This window comes from Arachis ipaensis, chromosome B1 (assembly GCF_059453495.1).
Source record: "Arachis ipaensis isolate K30076 ecotype BB chromosome B1, ASM5945349v1, whole genome shotgun sequence".
Taxonomy (NCBI): domain Eukaryota; kingdom Viridiplantae; phylum Streptophyta; class Magnoliopsida; order Fabales; family Fabaceae; genus Arachis; species Arachis ipaensis.
In genome coordinates, this window is record NC_142436.1 from 12,842,951 (window position 1) to 12,861,996 (window position 19,046).

General features: G+C 37.9%; 2 non-coding genes across 2 annotated transcripts; both read right to left on the reverse strand.

Moving 5' to 3' along the window:
* Positions 1-2,976: 2,976 nt before the first annotated feature.
* On the reverse strand, positions 2,977-3,084 carry LOC148575747 (small nucleolar RNA R71). Its single transcript, XR_015904631.1, has one exon. It is a non-coding gene; the product is annotated as a small nucleolar RNA R71 (small nucleolar RNA).
* Positions 3,085-11,739: 8,655 nt separating this feature from the next.
* Positions 11,740-11,847, reverse strand: LOC148575748 (small nucleolar RNA R71). Its single transcript, XR_015904532.1, has one exon. It is a non-coding gene; the product is annotated as a small nucleolar RNA R71 (small nucleolar RNA).
* Between the last annotated feature and the right edge of the window lie 7,199 nt (positions 11,848-19,046).

The window sequence follows — 19,046 nt, forward strand, 5'->3', positions numbered from 1 at the left end:
TATTCCGATTCTAAGATATTCATTTGCACCTCAATACGAATGTGATGATCGTGACAGTCATCATCATTCCCAACTATGAACACGTGCCTGACAACCACTTCCGTTCTACCTTAGGTTGAATGAGTATCTCTGAGATTCCTTAATCAGAATCTTCGTGGTATAAGTTAGAATCCATGGACGACCATTCCTGAGATCCGGAAAGTCTAAACCTTGTTTTTGGTATTCCGAGTAGGATCTAGGAAGGGATGGCTGCGACGAGCTTCAAACTCGCGAGTGCTGGGCGTAGTGACAGATGCAAAAGGATCAATGGATCCTATTCCAGTATGATCGAGAACCGACAGATGATTAGCCATGCAGTGACAGCGCATTGGACCATTTTCACTGAGAGGACAGGATGTAGCCATTGACAACGGTGATGCCTAACATACAGCTTGCCATAGAAGGGAGTATGAATGATTGGATGAAGATAATAGGAAAGCAGAGGTTCAGGAGGAACGAACGCATATCTATACGCTTATCTGAAATTCTCACCAATGAATTACATAAGTATCACTATCTTTATTTTATATTTATCTTTTAATTATTAAATCTCTATAATCAATTGAATCCGCCTGACTGAGATTTACAAGGTGACCATAGCTTGCTTCAAGTCGACAATCTCCGTGGGATCGACCCTTACTCACGTAAGGTTTATTACTTGGACGACCCAGTGCACTTGCTGGTTAGTTGTGCGAAGTTGTGACAAAGAACTAAGATTATGAACGTGCGTGTTGAGTTTTTAGCGCCGTTACCAAGGAATGGAACCGTCACGATTTCTGCGCACCAAATTTTTGGCGCTGTTGCCAGGGATTGTTCGAGTTTGGACAACTGACCGTTCATCTTGTTGCTCAGATTAGGTAATTTTATTTTAATTTTAAGCTTTTTATTTCTTATTTTCGAAAAATACAAAAAAAAAATTTCTTTTTCGTTTTTCCAAAATAATTTTTAAAAAATCCAAAAAAATAAAAATAAAATCATAAAATCAAAAATAATTTTGTGTTTCTTATTTGAGTCTTGTGTCAATTTTTAAGTTTGGTGTCAATTGCATCTTTTTATTTTTCTTAAAAATTTTTCGAAAACACATGCATTGAGTCTCTTTCTTGTTCTTCATGATCTTCAAGTTGTTCTTGATAAGTCTTCTTGTTTGATCTTTAAAATTTCTTGTTTTGTGTCTTTTCTTGTTTTTCATATGCATTCTTGAATTCTTAGTGTCTAAATATTAAAAATTTCTAAGTTAGGTGTCTTGCATGTTTTCTTTTATTAAAAATTTTTCAAAAATACATACTTGATGTTCATCATGATCTTCAAAGTGTTCTTGGTGTTCATCTTTGCATTCAAGATGTTCTTGCATGTTTCCTTTGTTTTGATCCAAAATTTTCATGCATTGAGTCTTTTTTATGTTTTTCTCTTTCGTTGTTAAAATTCAAAAATCAAAAAATATCTTTCCCTTATTTTCTCATAAATTTGTCGAAAATTTGAGTTGACTTTTTCAAAACTTTTTAAAATTTAGTTGTTTCTTATGAGTCAAATCAAATTTTTAATTTAAAAATTCTATCTTTTTCAAATATTTTTCAAAAATCAAATCTTTTTCATCTTTCTTTTATAAATTTCGAAACTTTCAAAATCTTTTTCTTATTTTTATTTCAAATTTTCGAAATTAATGCTAACAATTAATGTGATTGATTCAAAATTTTTAAGTTTGTTACTTGCCTAATAAGAAAGGTTCAATCTTTAAACTCTAGAATCATATCTTTTTAGTTTCTTGTTAGTCAAGTAATCAACTTTGATTTCAAAAATCAAATCTTTTCAAATTTCTTTTTTTAAATCTTTTTAAAATTAAGTTTTAATCATATCTTTTTCAAAATCAATTTCAAAATCTTTTCCAACTTCTTTTCTAACTTCTTATCTTTTCAAAAATTGATTTTCAATTCTTTTTCAATTAACTACTTGACTTTTTGTTTGATTTTAAAAGTTCACTATTTCAATCAATCTTTTTCAAAACTACCTAACTAATTCTATCTCTAATTTTCGAAAATTTCCTCCCTCTTTTTCAAAATTCCTTTTTAAATTAACTAATTGTTTTAAATTTAATTTAATTTGATTCAATTTTTCTTTCTTAATTTTCGAATTTTAATTTTTATTTTTTTTATTTTAAATTCAATTTAAAAACAAAAATATCTTTCTTTTCTTTTCAAATGATTTTCGAAAATTCTTCTCCCTCACCTCCTTCTATTTATTTATTTATTTACTAACACTCTTTTTTCACCCAAGAATTCGAACCTACTCCTCACCCTTGTGTTTGGATTCTCCTTCTTCTATTCATATCTTCTTCTACTCACATAAAGGAATCTATATACTGTGACATAGAGGATTCCATATTTTCTTTTCTGTTTTCTTCTTTTTCATATGAGCAGGAACAAGGATAAGGACATTCTTGTTGAAGCTGATCCCGAACCTGAAAGAACTCTGAAGAGGAAGCTAAGGGAAGCTAAAGCACAACTCTCTGGAGAAAATCTGACAGAAATTTTCGAAAGAGAAGGAGACATGGCCGAAAATAATAACAATGCAAGGAAGATGCTTGGTGACTTCACTGCACCAAATTCCAATTTACATGGAAGAAGAATCTCAATCCCTGCCATTGGAGCAAACAACTTTGAGCTAAAACCACAATTAGTTTCTCTGATGCAACAGAACTGCAAGTTTCATGGACTTCCATCAGAAGATCCTTTTCAGTTCTTAACTTAATTCTTGCAAATCTGTGATACAGTTAAGACCAATAGGGTTGATCCCGAGGTCTAGGGGTTCATGCTTTTCCCGTTTGCTGTAAGAGACAGAGCTAGAATATGGTTGGACTCTCAACCTAAGGATAGCCTGAACTCTTGGGATAAGCTGGTCACGGCTTTCTTAGCCAAGTTCTTTCCTCCTCAAAAGCTTAGCAAGCTTAGAGTGGATGTTCAGACCTTCAGACAAAAGGAAGGTGAATCCCTCTATGAAGCTTGGGAGAGATACAAGGAACTGACCAAAAAGTGTCCTTCTGACATGCTTTCAGAATGGACCATCCTGGATATATTCTATGATGGTCTGGCTGAATTATCTAAAATGTCATTGGACCATTCTGCAGGTGGATCCATTCACCTAAAAAAAACGCCTGCAGAAGCCCAAGAACTCATTGACATGGTTGCAAATAACCAGTTCATGTACACTTCTGAAAGGAATCCTGTGAAGAATGGGATGCCTCAAAGGAAAGGAGTTCTTGAAATTGATACTCTGAATGCCATATTGGCTCAAAATAAAATATTGACTCAGGAAGTCAATATGATCTCTCAGAGTCTGAATGGATTGAAGGAATCATCCAACAGTACTAAAAAGGCATCTTCTGAAGAAGAAGCTTATGATCCTGAGACCCCTGCAATAGCAGAGGTGAATTACATGGGTGAACCCTATGGAAACACCTATAAATCCTCATGGAGAAATCATCCAAATTTCTCATTGAAGGATCAACAAAAGCCTCAACAAGGCTTTAATAATGGTGGAAGAAATGGGTTTAGTAATAGCAAACTTTTTCCATCATCCACTCAGCAACAAACAGAGAATTCTGAGCAGAATCCATCTAGCTTAGCAAATATAGTCTCTGATATATCTAAGGCCACTGTGAGTTTCATGAATGAAAAAAGGTTTTCCATTAGAAATTTGGAGGCACAAGTGGGCCAGCTGAGTAAAAGGGTCACTGAAACTCCTCCTAGTACTCTCCTAAGCAACACAGAAGAAAATCCAAAGAAAGAGTGCAAGGCCATTGATTTGACCATCATGGCCGAATCTACAAGGGAGGAGGAGGACGTGAATCCTAGTGAGGAAGACCTCCTGGGACGTCCAGTGACCAATAAGGAGTATCCCTTTAAGGAACCAAAGGAATCTGAGGCTCAATTAGAGACCATAGAGATTCCATTAAACCTCCTTCTGCCCTTCATGAGCTCTGATGAGTATTCTTCCTCTGAAGAGGATGAAGACATTACTGAAGAGCAAGTTGCTAAATACCTGGGTGCAATCATGAAGCTGAATGCCAAATTATTTGGTAATGAGACTTGGGAAGATGAACCTCCCTTGCTCACCAATGAATTGAATGCATTGGACAGGCAGAAATTACCTCAAAAGAAACAGGATCCTGGTAAATTTCTAATTCCCTGCAAAATAGGCACCATGACCTTTGAGAAGGCTCTGTGTGATCTGGGGTCAGGAATAAACTTAATGCCACTCTCTGTAATGGAGAAACTAGAGATCTTTGAGGTGCAAGCTGCTAGAATCTCATTAGAGATGGCAGACAACTCAAGAAAACAGGCTTATGGACAAGTAGAGGACGTGTTAGTGAAGGTTGAAGGCCTTTACATCCCTGCTGATTTCATAATCCTAGACACTGGGAAGGATGAGGATGAATCCATCATCCTTGGAAGACCCTTTCTAGCCACAGCAAGAGCTGTGATTGATGTGGACAGAGGAGAGTTGGTCCTCCAACTGAATGAGGACAACCTTGTGTTTGAAACTCAAGGATCTCCTTCTGTAACCATGGAGAGGAAGCATGAAAAGCTTCTCTCACTGCAGAGTCAACTAAAGCCCCCACAGTCAAACTTTAAGTTTGGTGTTGGGAAGCCATAACCAAACTCTAAGTTTGGTGTTGAACCCCCACATTTAAACTCTAAGTTTGGTGTTGGGAGGTTCCAACCTTGCTCTGATTATCTGTGAGGCTCCATGAGAGCTCACTGTCAAGCTATTGACATTAAAGAAGCGCTTGTTGGGAGGCAACCCAATGTTATTTAATCATATCTATTTTATTTTCTTTTTGTTATTTTGCGTTTTATTAGGTTGATGATCATGTGAAGTCACAAAAACTACTGAAAAGTCAAAAATAGAATGAAAAATAGCATTGAAAACAGCACACCCTGGAGGAGAGCAGTCTGGCGTTTAACGCCAGAAACAGGCACCAAGCTGGCGTTTAACGCCAGAAACAAGCATCTGCCTTGCGTTAAACGCCAGAAACAAGCTACATTTGGGCGTTTAACGCCAGAAACAGGCAGCAGTCTGGCGTTAAACGCCAGGATTGCACAGCAAGGGCGTTTTACACGCCTCATTGGAGCAGGGATGTTAAGTCCTTGACCCCACTTGATATGTGGATCCCACAGGATCCCCTTAGGATCTGTGGATCCCACAGGATCCCCCACATCTTCTTCTCTCCTTTTCACACCTCTTCATAACTCTCTTCCCCAAATACCCTTCACCACTCACCTCAATCACTCTTTCCCATCACTTCTTCACCACTAACATCCATCATCTCTTCCCCATAAACGCCACCTACCTTCAAAATTCAAACTAATTTCCCTCCCAAACCCAACCCTAATGGACGAACCCTACACCCTCCCTCACTCCTAGATAAACCCCTCACTCCTTCTTCATTTTCACACAACACAACCCTCTCTTCTTCTCCTTGGCCGAATACATCTTCTTCCCCCATCTCCTCCATTTTCTTCTTCTTCTACTACTTTCTTTCTTCTTTTGCTCGGGGACGAGCAAACATTTTAAGTTTGGTGTGGTAAAAGCATAGCTTTTTATTTTTCCATAACTATTTATGGCACCTAAGGCCAGAGAAACCTCTAGAAAGAGGAAAGAGAAGGCAATTGCTTCCACCTCTGAGTCATGGGAGATGGAGAGATTCATCTCAAAAGTCCATCAAGACCACTTCTATGAAGTTGTGGCCAAGAAGAAAGTGATCCCTGAGGTTCCTTTCAAGCTCAAAAAGAATGAGTATCCGGAGATCCGACTTGAGATCCAAAGAAGAGGTTGGGAAGCTCTCACCAACCCCATTCAACAAGTCGGGATCCTAATGGTTCAAGAGTTCTATGCAAAAGCATGGATCACTAGGAACCATGATCAAAGTGTGAACCCGAATCCAAAGCATTGGCTTACCATGGTTCGGGAGAAATACTTAGATTTCAGTCCGGAAAATGTAAGGCTAGCGTTCAACTTGCCAATGATGGAAGAGAACGCACGCCCCTACACAAGAAGGGTCAACTTTGATCAAAGGTTGGACCAAGTCCTCATAGACATATGTGAGGAAGGAGCTCAATGGAAAATTGACTCAAGAGGCAAGCCGGTTCAACTAAGAAGGCATAACCTCAAACCAGTGGCTAGGGGATGGCTAGAGTTCATTCAACGCTCAATCATTCCTACTAGTAACCGGTCTGAAGTTACTATAGACCGGGCCATCATGATCCATAGTATCATGATTGGAGAGGAGGTGGAAGTTCTTGAGATTATACCTCAAGAACTTTACAAGGTGGCTGACAAGTCCTCCATTTGGGCAAGGTTAGCCTTTCTTCACCTCATATGCCACCTCTGCAATTCGGCTAGAATTGACATAGAGGGAGAAATCCTCATTGAAGAGGACAAGCCCATCACAAAGAAAAGGATGGAGAAAATAAGAGATCATGGACCTCAACATGAGCAGGTGGAAATTCCTCACCATGAAATCCCTGAGATGCCTCAAGGGATGCACTTTCCTCCACAAAACTATTGGGAGCAAATCAACACTTCCCTAGGAGAATTAAGTTTCAACATGGGACAACTAAGGGTGGAGCACCAAGAGCACTCCATCATCCTCCATGAGATTAGAGAAGATCAAAGAGTCATGAGGGAGGAGCAACAAAGGCAAGGAAGAGACATAGAGGAGCTCAAAAGCACCATTGGTTCTTCAAGAAGAGGAAGACGTCACCCTCACTAAGGTGGACTCATTCCTTAATCTCCTTGTCAATTTATTTTACTGTTTTTTTATTTTTGAAATTTACGTTTTATTTATGTTTGTGTCTTTACTATATGATCACTAGTGTCTAAGTGTCTATGCCTTAAAGTTATGAATGTCCTATGAATCCATCACCTTTCTTAAATGAAAAATGTTTTAATTACAAAAGAACAAGAAGTACATGGTTTCGAATTCATCCTTGAAACTAGTTTAATTATTTTGATGTGGTGACAATACTTTTTGTTTTCTGAATGAATGCTTGAACAGTGCATATGTCTTTTGAATTTGATGTTTATGAATGTTAAATATGTTGGCTCTTGAAGAATAAGAAAAAAGGAGAAATGTTATTTGATAATCTGAAAAATCATAAAAATGATTCTTGAAGCAAGAAAAAGCAGTGAATACAAAAGCTTGCAGAAAAAAAAATAGCGAAAAAAAGGAGAAAGAGAAAGAGAAAGAAAAAGCAAGCAGAAAAAGCCAAAAACTCTTTAAACCAAAAGGCAAGAGCAAAAAGCCAATAGCCCTTAAAACCAAAAGGCAAGGATAAATAAAAAGGATCCAAGGCTTTGAGCATCAGTGGATAGGAGGGTCTAAAGGAATAAAATCCTGGCCTAAGCAGCTAAACCAAGCTATCCCTAACCATGTGCTTGTGGCGTGAAGGTGTCAAGTAAAAACTTGAGACTGAGCGGTTAAAGTCAAGGTCCAAAGTAAAAAAAAAAAAAAGAGTGTGCTTAAGAACCATGGACACCTCTAATTGGGGACTTTAGCAAAGCTGAGTCACAATCTAAAAAGGTTCACCCAATTATGTGTCTGTGGCATTTATGTATCCGGTGGTAATACTGGAAAACAAAGTGATTATGGCCACGGCCAAGACTCATAAAGTAGCTGTGCTCAAGAATCAACATACTGAACTAGGAGAATCAATAACACTATCTGAACTCTGAGTTCATATAGATGCCAATCATTCTGGACTTCAATGGATAAAGTGAGATGCCAAAATTATTCAAGAGGCAAAAAGCTACAAGTCCCGCTCATCTGATTGGAGCTAAGTTTCATTGATATTTTGGAATTTATAGTAAATTCTCTTCTTTTTATCCTATTTGATTTTCAGTTGCTTAGGGATAAGCAACAATTTAAGTTTGGTGTTGTGATGAGCGGATAATTTATACGCTTTTTGGCATTGTTTTTACATAGTTTTCAGTATAATTTCGTTAGTTTTTAGTATATTTTTATTAGTTTTTAAATAAAAAACACATTTCTGGACTTTACTATGAGTTTGTGTGTTTTTCTGTGATTTCAGGTATTTTCTGGCTGAAATTGAGGGACTTGAGCAAAAATCAGATTCAGAGGTTAAAGAAGGACTGCAGATGTTGTTGGATTCTGACCTCCCTGCACTCAAAGTGGATTTTCTGGAGCTACAGAACTCCAAATGGCACGCTCTCAATTGCGTTGGAAAGTAGACATCCAAGGATTTCCAGCAATATATAATAATCCATACTTTGCCCGAGTTTAGATGACGTAAACTGGCGTTCAACGCCAGTTCTATGCTGCATTCTGGAGTTAAACGCCAGAAACATGTTACAAACTGGCGTTCAACTCCAAGAGAAGCCTCTACACGTGTAAAGCTCAATGCTCAGCCCAAGCACACACCTAGTGGGCCCCGGAAGTGGATTTCTGCATCATTTACTCATTTCTGTAAACCCTAGTAACTAGTTTAGCATAAATAGGACTTTTTACTATTGTATTTACATCTTTAGTTTCATCTTTAGATCACGTTTGGAGGATGGCCTCTCGGCCATACCTGGACCTTCATCACTTATGTATTTTCAATGGTAGAGTTTCTACACACCATAGATTAAGGTGTGGAGCTCTGCTGTTCCTCATGAACTAATACAAATTACTATTATTTTTCTATTCAATTCAAGCTTATTCCGATTCTAAGATATTCATTCGCACCTCAATATGAATGTGATGATCGTGACAGTCATCATCATTTCCAACTATGAACGCGTGCCTGACAACCACTTCCGTTCTACCTTAGATTGAATGAGTATCTCTGGGATTCCTTAATCAGAATCTTCGTGGTATAAGTTAGAATCCATGGACGGCCATTCTTGAGATCCGAAAAGTCTAAACCTTGTCTGTGGTATTCCGAGTAGGATCTAGGATGGGATGGCTACGACGAGCTTCAAACTCGCGAGTGCTGGACGTAGTGACAGACGCAAAAGGATCAATGGATCCTATTCCAGTATGATCGAGAACCGACAGATGATTAGCCATGCAGTGACAGCGCATTGGACCATTTTCACTGAGAGGACAGGATGTAGCCATTGACAACGGAGATGCCTAACATACAGCTTGCCATAGAAGGGAGTATGAATGATTGGATGAAGATAATAGGAAAGCAGAGGTCCAGGAGGAACGAACGCATCTCTATACGCTTATCTGAAATTCTCACCAATGAATTACATAAGTATCACTATCTTTATTTTATATTTATCTTTTAATTATTAAATCTCTATAATCAATTGAATCCGCCTAACTGAGATTTACAAGGTGACCATAGCTTGCTTCAACCCGACAATCTCCGTGGGATCGACCCTTATTCACGTAAGGTTTATTACTTGGACTACCCAGTGCACTTGCTGGTTAGTTGTGCGATGTTGTGACAAAGAACTAAGATTATGAACGTGCGTGTTGAGTTTTTAGCGCCGTTACTAAGGAATGGAACTGTCACAATTTTTGCGCACCAAGTTTTTGGCGCCGTTGCCGGGGATTGTTCGAGTTTGGACAACTGACGGTTCATCTTGTTGCTCAGATTAGGTAATTTTATTTTAATTTTAAGCTTTTTATTTCTTATTTTCCAAAAATACAAAAAAAAATTTCTTTTTCGTTTTTCCAAAATAATTTTCGAAAAATCCAAAAAATAAAATAAAATCATAAAATCAAAAATAATTTTGTATTTCTTGTTTGAGTCTTGTGTCAATTTTTAAGTTTGGTGTCAATTGCATCTTTTTATTTTTCTTAAAAATTTTTCGAAAACACATGCATTGAGTCTCTTTCTTGTTCTTCATGATCTTCAAGTTGTTCTTGATAAGTCTTCTTGTTTGATCTTTAAAATTTCTTGTTTTGTGTCTTTTCTTGTTTTTCATATGCATTCTTGAATTCTTAGTGTCTAAATATTAAAAATTTCTATGTTAGGTGTCTTGCATGTTTTCTTTTATTAAAAATTTTTCAAAAATACATACTTAATGTTCATCATGATCTTCAAAGTGTTCTTGGTGTTCATCTTTGCATTCAAGGTGTTCTTGCATGTTTCCTTTATTTTGATCCAAAATTTTCATGCATTGAGTCTTTTTGATGTTTTTCTCTTTCGTTGTTAAAATTCAAAAATCAAAAAAATATCTTTCCCATATTTTCTCATAAATTTGTCGAAAATTTGAGTTGACTTTTTCAAAACTCTTAAAAATTAAGTTGTTTCTTATGAGTCAAATCAAATTTTCAATTTAAAAATTCTATCTTTTTCAAATATTTTTCAAAAATCAAATCATTTTCATCTTTCTTTTATAAATTTCGAAACTTTCAAAATTATTTTCAAAATCTTTTTCTTATTTTTATTTCATATTTTCGAAATTAATGCTAACAATTAATGTGATTGATTCAAAATTTTTAAGTTTGTTACTTGCCTAATAAGAAAGGTTCAATCTTTAAACTCTAGAATCATATCTTTTTAGTTTCTTGTTAGTCAAGTAATCAACTTTGATTTCAAAATTCAAATCTTTTCAAATTTCTTTTTTTAAATCTTTTTCAAATTAAGTTTCAATCATATCTTTTTCAAAATCAATTTCAAAATCTTTTCCAACTTCTTTTCTAACTTCTTATCTTTTCAAAAATTGATTTTCAATTCTTTTTCAATAAACTACTTGACTTTTTATTTGATTTTAAAAGTTCACTATTTCAATCATATCTTTTTCAAAACTACCTAACTAATTCTATCTCTAATTTTCAAAAATTCCCTCCCTCTTTTTCAAAATTCCTTTTTAAATTAACTAATTATTTTAAATTTAATTTAATTTGATTCAATTTTCCTTTCTTAATTTTTGAACTTTAATTTTTATTTTTTTATTTTAAATTCAATTTAAAAACAAAAATATCTTTCTTTTCTTTTCTAATGATTTTCGAAAATTCTTCTCCCTCACCTCCTTCTATTTATTTATTTATTTACTAACACCCCTTTTTCACCCAAGAATTCGAACCTACTCCTCACCCTTGTGTTTGGATTCTCCTTCTTCTATTCATATCTTCTTCTACTCACATAAAGGAATCTCTATACTGTGACATAGAGGATTTCATATTTTCTTTTTTATTTTCTTCTTTTTCATATGAACAGGAACAAGGATAAGGACATTCTTGTTGAAGCTGATCCCGAACCTGAAAGAACTCTGAAGAGGAAGCTAAGGAAAGCTAAAGCACAACTCTTTGGAGAAAATCTGACAGAAATTTTCGAAAAAGAAGGAGACATGGCCGGAAATAATAACAATGCAAGGAAGATGCTTGGTGACTTCACTGCACCAAATTCCAATTTACATGGAAGAAGCATCTCAATCCCTGCCATTGGAGCAAACAACTTTGAGCTGAAACCTCAATTAGTTTCTCTGATGCAACAGAACTGCAAGTTTCATGGACTTCCATCAGAAGATCCTTTTCAGTTCTTAACTTAATTCTTGCAAATCTGTGATACTGTTAAGACCAATGGGGTTGATCTCGAGGTCTACAGGCTCATGCTTTTCCCGTTTGCTGTAAGAGACAGAGCTAGAATATCTTTGGACTCTCAACCTAAGGATAGCCTGGACTCTTGGGATAAGCTGGTCACGGCTTTCTTAGCCAAGTTCTTTCCTCCTCAAAAGCTTAGCAAGCTTAGAGTGGATGTTTAGACCTTCAGACAAAAGGAAGGTGAATCCCTCTATGAAGCTTGGGAGAGATACAAGGAACTGACCAAAAAGTGTCCTTCTGAAATGCTTTTAGAATGGACCATCCTGGATATATTCTATGATGGTCTGTCTGAATTATCTAAAATGTCATTGGACCATTCTGCAGGTGGATCCATTCACCTAAAGAACACGCCTGCGGAAGCCTAAGAACTCATTGACATGGTTGCAAATAACCAGTTCATGTACACTTCTGAAAGGAATCCTGTGAATAATGGGACGCCTCAGAGGAAAGGAGTTCTTGAAATTGATACTCTGAATGCCATATTAGCTCAGAATAAAATATTGACTCAGCAAGTCAATATGATCTCTCAGAGTCTGAATGGATTGAAGGAATCATCCAACAGTACTAAAGAGGCATCTTCTGAAGAAGAAGCTTATGATCCTGAAAACCCTGCAATAGCAGAGGTGAATTACATGGGTGAACCCTATGGAAATACCTATAATCCCTCATGGAGAAATCATCCAAATTTCTCATGGAAGGATCAACAAAAGCCTCAACAAGGCTTTAATAATGGTGGAAGAAACAGGTTTAGCAATAGCAAACCTTTTTTATCATCCACTCAGCAACAAACAGAGAATTCTGAGCAGAATCCATCTAGCTTAGCAAATATAGTCTCTGATCTATCTAAGGCCACTGTGAGTTTCATGAATGAAAAAAGGTCCTCTATTAGAAATTTGGAGGCACAAGTGGGCCAGCTGAGTGAAAGGGTCACCGAAACTCCTCCTAGTACTCTCCTAAGCAATACAGAAGAAAAGCCAAAGAGAGAGTGCAAGGCCATTGATTTAACCATCATGGACGAATCTACAAGGGAGGAGGAGGACGTGAATCCTGGTGAGGAAGACCTCCTGAGACGTCCAGTGACCAATAAGGAGTACCCCTTTGAGGAACCAAAGGTATTTGAGGCTCAATTAGAGACCATAGAGATTCCATTGAACCTCCTTCTGCCCTTCATGAGCTCTGATGAGTATTCTTCCTCTGAAGAGGATGAAGACATTACTGAAAAGCATGTTGCTAAATACCTGGGTGCAATCATGAAGCTGAATGCCAAATTATTTGGTAATGAGACTTGGGAAGATGAACCTCCCTTGCTCACCAATGAACTGAATGCATTGGATAGGCAGAAATTACCTCAAAAGAGACAGGATCCTGGTAAATTCCTAATTCCCTACAAAATAGGCACCATGACCTTTGAGAAGGCTCTGTGTGACCTGGGGTCAGGAATATACTTAATGCCACTCTCTGTAATGGAAAAACTAGGGATCTTTGAGGCGCAAGCTGCTAGAATCTCATTAGAGATGGCAGACAACTCAAGAAAATAGGCTTATGGACAAGTAGAGGACGTGTTAGTGAAGGTTGAAGGCCTTTACATCCCTGCTGATTTCATAATCCTAGACACTGGGAAGGATGAGGATGAATCCATCATCCTTGAAAGACCCTTCCTAGCCACAGTAAGAGCTATGATTGATGTGGACAGAGGAGAGTTGGCCCTCCAACTGAATGAGGACAACCTTGTGTTTGAAACTCAAGGATCTCCTTCTGTAACCATGGAGAGGAAGCATGAAAAGCTTCTTTCACTGCACAGTAAACTAAAGCCCCCACAGTCAAACTCTAAGTTTGGTGTTGAACCCCCACATTCAAACTCTAAGTTTGGTGTTGGGAGGTTCTAACCTTGCTCTGATTATCTGTGAGGCTCCATGAGAGCTTACTGTCATGCTATTGACATTAAAGAAGCGCTTGTTGGGAGGCAACCCAATGTTATTTAATCATATCAATTTTATTTTCTTTTTGTTATTTCGTGTTTTATTAGGTTGATGATCATGTGAAGTCACAAAAACTACTGAAAAATCAAAAATAGAATGAAAAACAGCACACCCTGGAGGAGAGCAGTATCGCGTTTAACGCCAGAAACAGGCACCAAGCTGGCGTTTAACGCCAGAAACAAGCATCTGCCTGGCGTTAAACGCCATAAACAAGCTATATTTGGGCGTTTAACGCCAGAAACAGGTAGCAGTCTGGCGTTAAACGCCCGGATTGCACAGCAAGGGCGTTTTACATGCCTCATTGGAGCATGGATGTTAAGTCCTTGACCCCACTTGATCTGTGGACCCCACAGGATCCCTCAGGATTTGTGGACCCCACAGGATCCCCTCAGGATCTGTAGACCACACAGGATCCCCCACATCTTCTTCTCTCCTCTTCACACCTTTTCATAACTCTCTTCCCAAAATACCCTTCACCAATCACCTCAATCACTCTTTCCCATTACTTCTTCACCACTCACATCCATCCTCTCTTCCCCATAAACCCCACCTACCTTCAAAATTCAAACTAATTTCCCTCCCAAACCCAACCCTAATGGCCGAACCCTACACCCTCCCTCACTCCTATATAAACCCCTCACTCCTTCTTCATTTTCACACAACACAACCCTCTCTTCTTCTCCTTGGCCGAATACATCTTCTTCCTCCATCTCCTCCATTTTCTTCTTCTTCTACTACTTTCTTTCTTCTTTTGCTCGGGGATGAGCAAACATTTTAAGTTTGGTGTGGTAAAAGCATAGCTTTTTATTTTTTCATAACCATTTATGGCACCTAAGGCCAGAGAAACCTCTAGAAAGAGGAAAGGGAAGGCAATTGCTTCCACCTCTGAGTCATGAGAGATGGAGAGATTCATCTCAAAGGTCCATCAAGACCATTTCTATGAAGTTGTGGCCAAGAAGAAAGTGATCCCTGAGGTTCCTTTCAAGCTCAAAAAGAATGAGTATCTGGAGATCCGACTTGAGATCCAAAGAAGAGGTTGGGAAGCTCTCACCAACCCCATTCAACAAGTCGGGATCCTAATGGTTCAAGAGTTCTATGCAAACGCATGGATCACTAGGAACCATGATCAAAGTGTGAACCCAAATCCAAAGCATTGGCTTACCATGGTTCGGGGGAAATACTTAGATTTCAGTCCGAAAAATATAAGGCTAGCGTTCAACTTGCCAATGATGGAAGAGAACGCATGCCCCTACACAAGAAGGGTCAACTTTGATCAAAGGTTGGACCAAGTCCTCATAGACATATGTGAGGAAGGAGCTCAATGGAAAATTGACTCAAGAGGCAAGCCGGTTCAACTAAGAAGGCATGACCTCAAACTAGTGGCTAGGGGATGGCAAGAGTTCATTCAATGCTCAATCAATCCTACTAGTAACCGGTCTAAAGTTACTATAGACCGGAACATCATGATCCATAGTATCATGATTGGAGAGGAGGTGGAAGTTCATGAGATTATACCTCAAGAACTTTACAAGGTGGCTGACAAGTCCTCCACTTGGGCAAGGTTAGCCTTTCCTCACCTCATATGCCACCTCTGCAATTCGGCTGGAATTGACATAGAGGGAGAAATCCTCATTGAAGAGGACAAGCCTATCACTAAAAAAAGGATGGAGCAAATAAGAGATCATGGACCTCAACATGAGCAGGAGGAAATTCCTCACCATGAAATCCCTGAGATGCCTCAAGGGATGCACTTTCCTCCACAAAACTATTGGGAGCAAATCAACACTTCCCTAGGAGAATTAAGTTCCAACATGGGACAACTAAGGGTGGAGCACCAAGAGCACTCCATCATCCTCCATGAGATTAGAGAAGATCAAAGAGTCATGAGGGAGGAGCAACAAAGGCAAGGAAGAGACATAGAGGAGCTCAAAAGCACCATTGGTTCTTCAAGAAGAGGAAGACGTCACCCTCACTAAGGTGGACTCATTCCTTAATCTCCTTGTCTATTTATTTTACTATTTTTCGATTTTTGAAATTTACGTTTTATTTATGTTTGTGTCTTTACAATATGATCACTAGTGTCTAAGTGTCTATGCCTTAAAGTTATGAATGTCCTATGAATCCATCACCTTTCTTAAATGAAAAATGTTTTAATTACAAAAGAACAAGAAGTACATGGTTTCGAATTCATCCTTGAAACTAGTTTAATTATTTTGATGTGGTGACAATACTTTTTGTTTTCTGAATGAATGCTTGAACAGTGCATATGTCTTTTGAATTTGATGTTTATGAATGTTAAATATGTTGGCTCTTGAAGAATAAGGAAAAAGGAGAAATGTTATTTGATAATCTGAAAAATCATAAAAATGATTCTTGAAGCAAGAAAAAGCAGTGAATACAAAAGCTTGCAGAAAAAAATAGCAAAAAAAAAAGGAGAAAGAGAAAGAGAAAGAAAAAGCAAGCAGGAAAAGCCAAAAGCTCTTTAAACCAAAAGGCAAGAGCAAAAAGCCAATAGCCCTTAAAACCAAAAGGCAAGAGTAAATAAAAAGGATCCAAGGCTTTGAGCATCAATAGATAGGAGGGCCTAAAGGAATAAAATCCTGGCCTAAGCGGCTAAACCAAGCTGTCTCTAACCATGTGCTTGTGGCGTGAAGGTGTCAAGTGAAAACTTGAGACTGAGCGGTTAAAGTCAAGGTCCAAAGCAAAAAAAAAAAAGTGTGCTTAAGAACCCTAGACACCTCTAATTGGGGACTTTAGCAAAGCTGAGTCACAATCTGAAAAGGTTCACCTAATTATGTATCTGTGGCATTTATGTATCCGGTGGTAATACTGGAAAACAAAGTGCTTAGGGCCACGGCCAAGACTCATAAAGTAGCTGTGTTCAAGAATCAACATACTGAACTAGGAGAATCAATAACACTATCTGAACTCTGAGTTCCTATAGATGCCAATCATTCTGGACTTCAATGGATAAAGTGAGATGCCAAAACTATTCAAGAGGCAAAAAGCTACAAGTCCCGCTCATCTGATTGGAGCTAAATTTCATTGATATTTTGGAATTTATAGTATATTCTCTTCTTTTTATCCTATTTGATTTTCAGTTGCTTGGGGACAAGCAACAATTTAAGTTTGGTGTTGTGATGAGCGGATAATTTATACGCTTTTTGGCATTATTTTTACATAGTTTTCAGTATAATTTAGTTAATTTTTAGTATATTTTTATTAGTTTTTAAATAAAAATCACATTTCTGGACTTTACTATGAGTTTGTGTGTTTTTCTGTGATTTCAGGTATTTTCTGGCTGAAATTGAGGGACTTGAGCAAAAATCAGATTCAGAGGTTGAAGAAGGACTGCAGATGCTGTTGGATTCTGACATCCCTGCACTCAAAGTAGATTTTCTGGAGCTACAGAACTCCAAATGGCACGCTCTCAATTGTGTTGGAAAGTAGACATCCAGGGCTTTCCAGCAATATATAATAGTCCATACTTTGCCTGAGTTTAGATGACGTAAACTGGCGTTCAACGCCAGTTCCATGCTGCATTCTGGAGTTAAACGCTAGAAACAGATTGCAAAGTTGAGTTAAACGCCAGAAACAGGTTACAAACTGGCGTTCAACTCCAAGAGAAGCCTCTACACGTGTAAAGCTCATTGCTCAGCCTAAGCACACACCAAGTGGGCCCCGGAAGTGGATTTCTGCATCATTTACTCATTTCTGTAAACCCTAGTAACTAGTTTAGCATAAATAGGATTTTTTACTATTGTATTTACATCTTTAGTTTCATCTTTAGATCACGTTTGGGGGCTGGCCTCTCGGCCATGCCTGGACCTTCATCACTTATGTATTTTCAACAGTAGAGTTTCTACACACCATAGATTAAGGTGTGGAGCTCTGCTGTTCCTCATGAATTAATACAAAGTACTATTGTTTTTCTATTCAATTCAAGCTTATTCCGATTCTAAGATATTCATTCGCACCTCAATATGAATGTGATGATCGTGACAGTCATCATCATTTCCAACTATGAACGCGTGCCTGACAACCACTTCCATTCTACCTTAGATTGAATGAGTATCTCTGGGATTCCTTAATCAGAATCTTCGTGGTATAAGTTAGAATCCATGGACGGCCATTCTTGAGATCCGAAAAGTCTAAACCTTGTCTGTGGTATTCCGAGTAGGATCTAGGATGGGATGGCTGCGACGAGCTTCAAACTCGCGAGTGCTGGACGTAGTGACAGACGCAAAAGGATCAATGGATCCTATTCCAGTATGATCGAGAACCGACAGATGATTAGCCATGCAGTGACAGCGCATTGGACCATTTTCACTAAGAGGACATGATGTAGCCATTGACAACGGTGATGCCTAACATACAGCTTGCCATAGAAGGGAGTATGAATGATTGGATGAAGATAATAGGAAAGCAGAGGTTCAGGAGGAACAAACGCATCTCTATACGCTTATCTGAAATTCTCACCAATGAATTATATAAGTATCACTATCTTTATTTTATATTTATCTTTTAATTATTAAATCTCTATAATCAATTGAATCCGTCTGACTGAGATTTACAAGGTGACCATAGCTTGCTTCAAGCCGACAATCTCCGTGGGATCGACCCTTACTCACGTAAGGTTTATTACTTGGACGACCCAGTGCACTTGCTGGTTAGTTGTGCGAAGTTGTGACAAAGAACTAAGATTATGAACGTGCGTGTTGAGTTTTTAGCGCCGTTACCAAGGAATGGAACCGTCACGATTTCTGCGCACCACAAGACCTGCATATCTTCATCGGACCTTATCACAAATGTCTCATACTTCATACCGGTTGATACAACAACAATAGAAATCTTGTTGAATAACTTTTTCACCCACTTTATCCCACACACTCCCAACTTCTGTAATATGCTGCTTTTTATATCCGCCAACGTACTTGACGACCGGATAAAAAAGCTAAGCGATTCCCTATCCATAAATTTAACACCATGCCTTTTGCTTTTCTGAATTTTACCAAAGCAATGCACTAGAGCTAGAAAACTCTCGTCACCATCCATTTGTGAAAAATAACACTCCACTACTACCTCATTGCCTAGGGAAGTGGTATATATAGAGAAGAACTATATGCATACACAACACATAAAATCGCTACTGCCTGTAATGGTTTATGTCCAAATCCGCTCCTTCAGAAATCGCTGCTGCCTATAGCGATTTTTGCTTGCACGCTCTTCTACATAAACCACGACTGTCAGTAGCGATTTACGTATTGCTCTAATCCGCTGCTACCAGTAGCAGTTTTTATGAGTGAGTAAAAGTTGCAATTGTGCCTTCAGTTTTACAAAAATGTATTCTAATAAAATACTTATATAAATATTTTATTTAAGTAAATTATCCTTATTTTTAAGATCTTATATTCTCTTATCATTTTCTCACCACCAAACAAAATACAGTAATACACCCTCTCATGGGG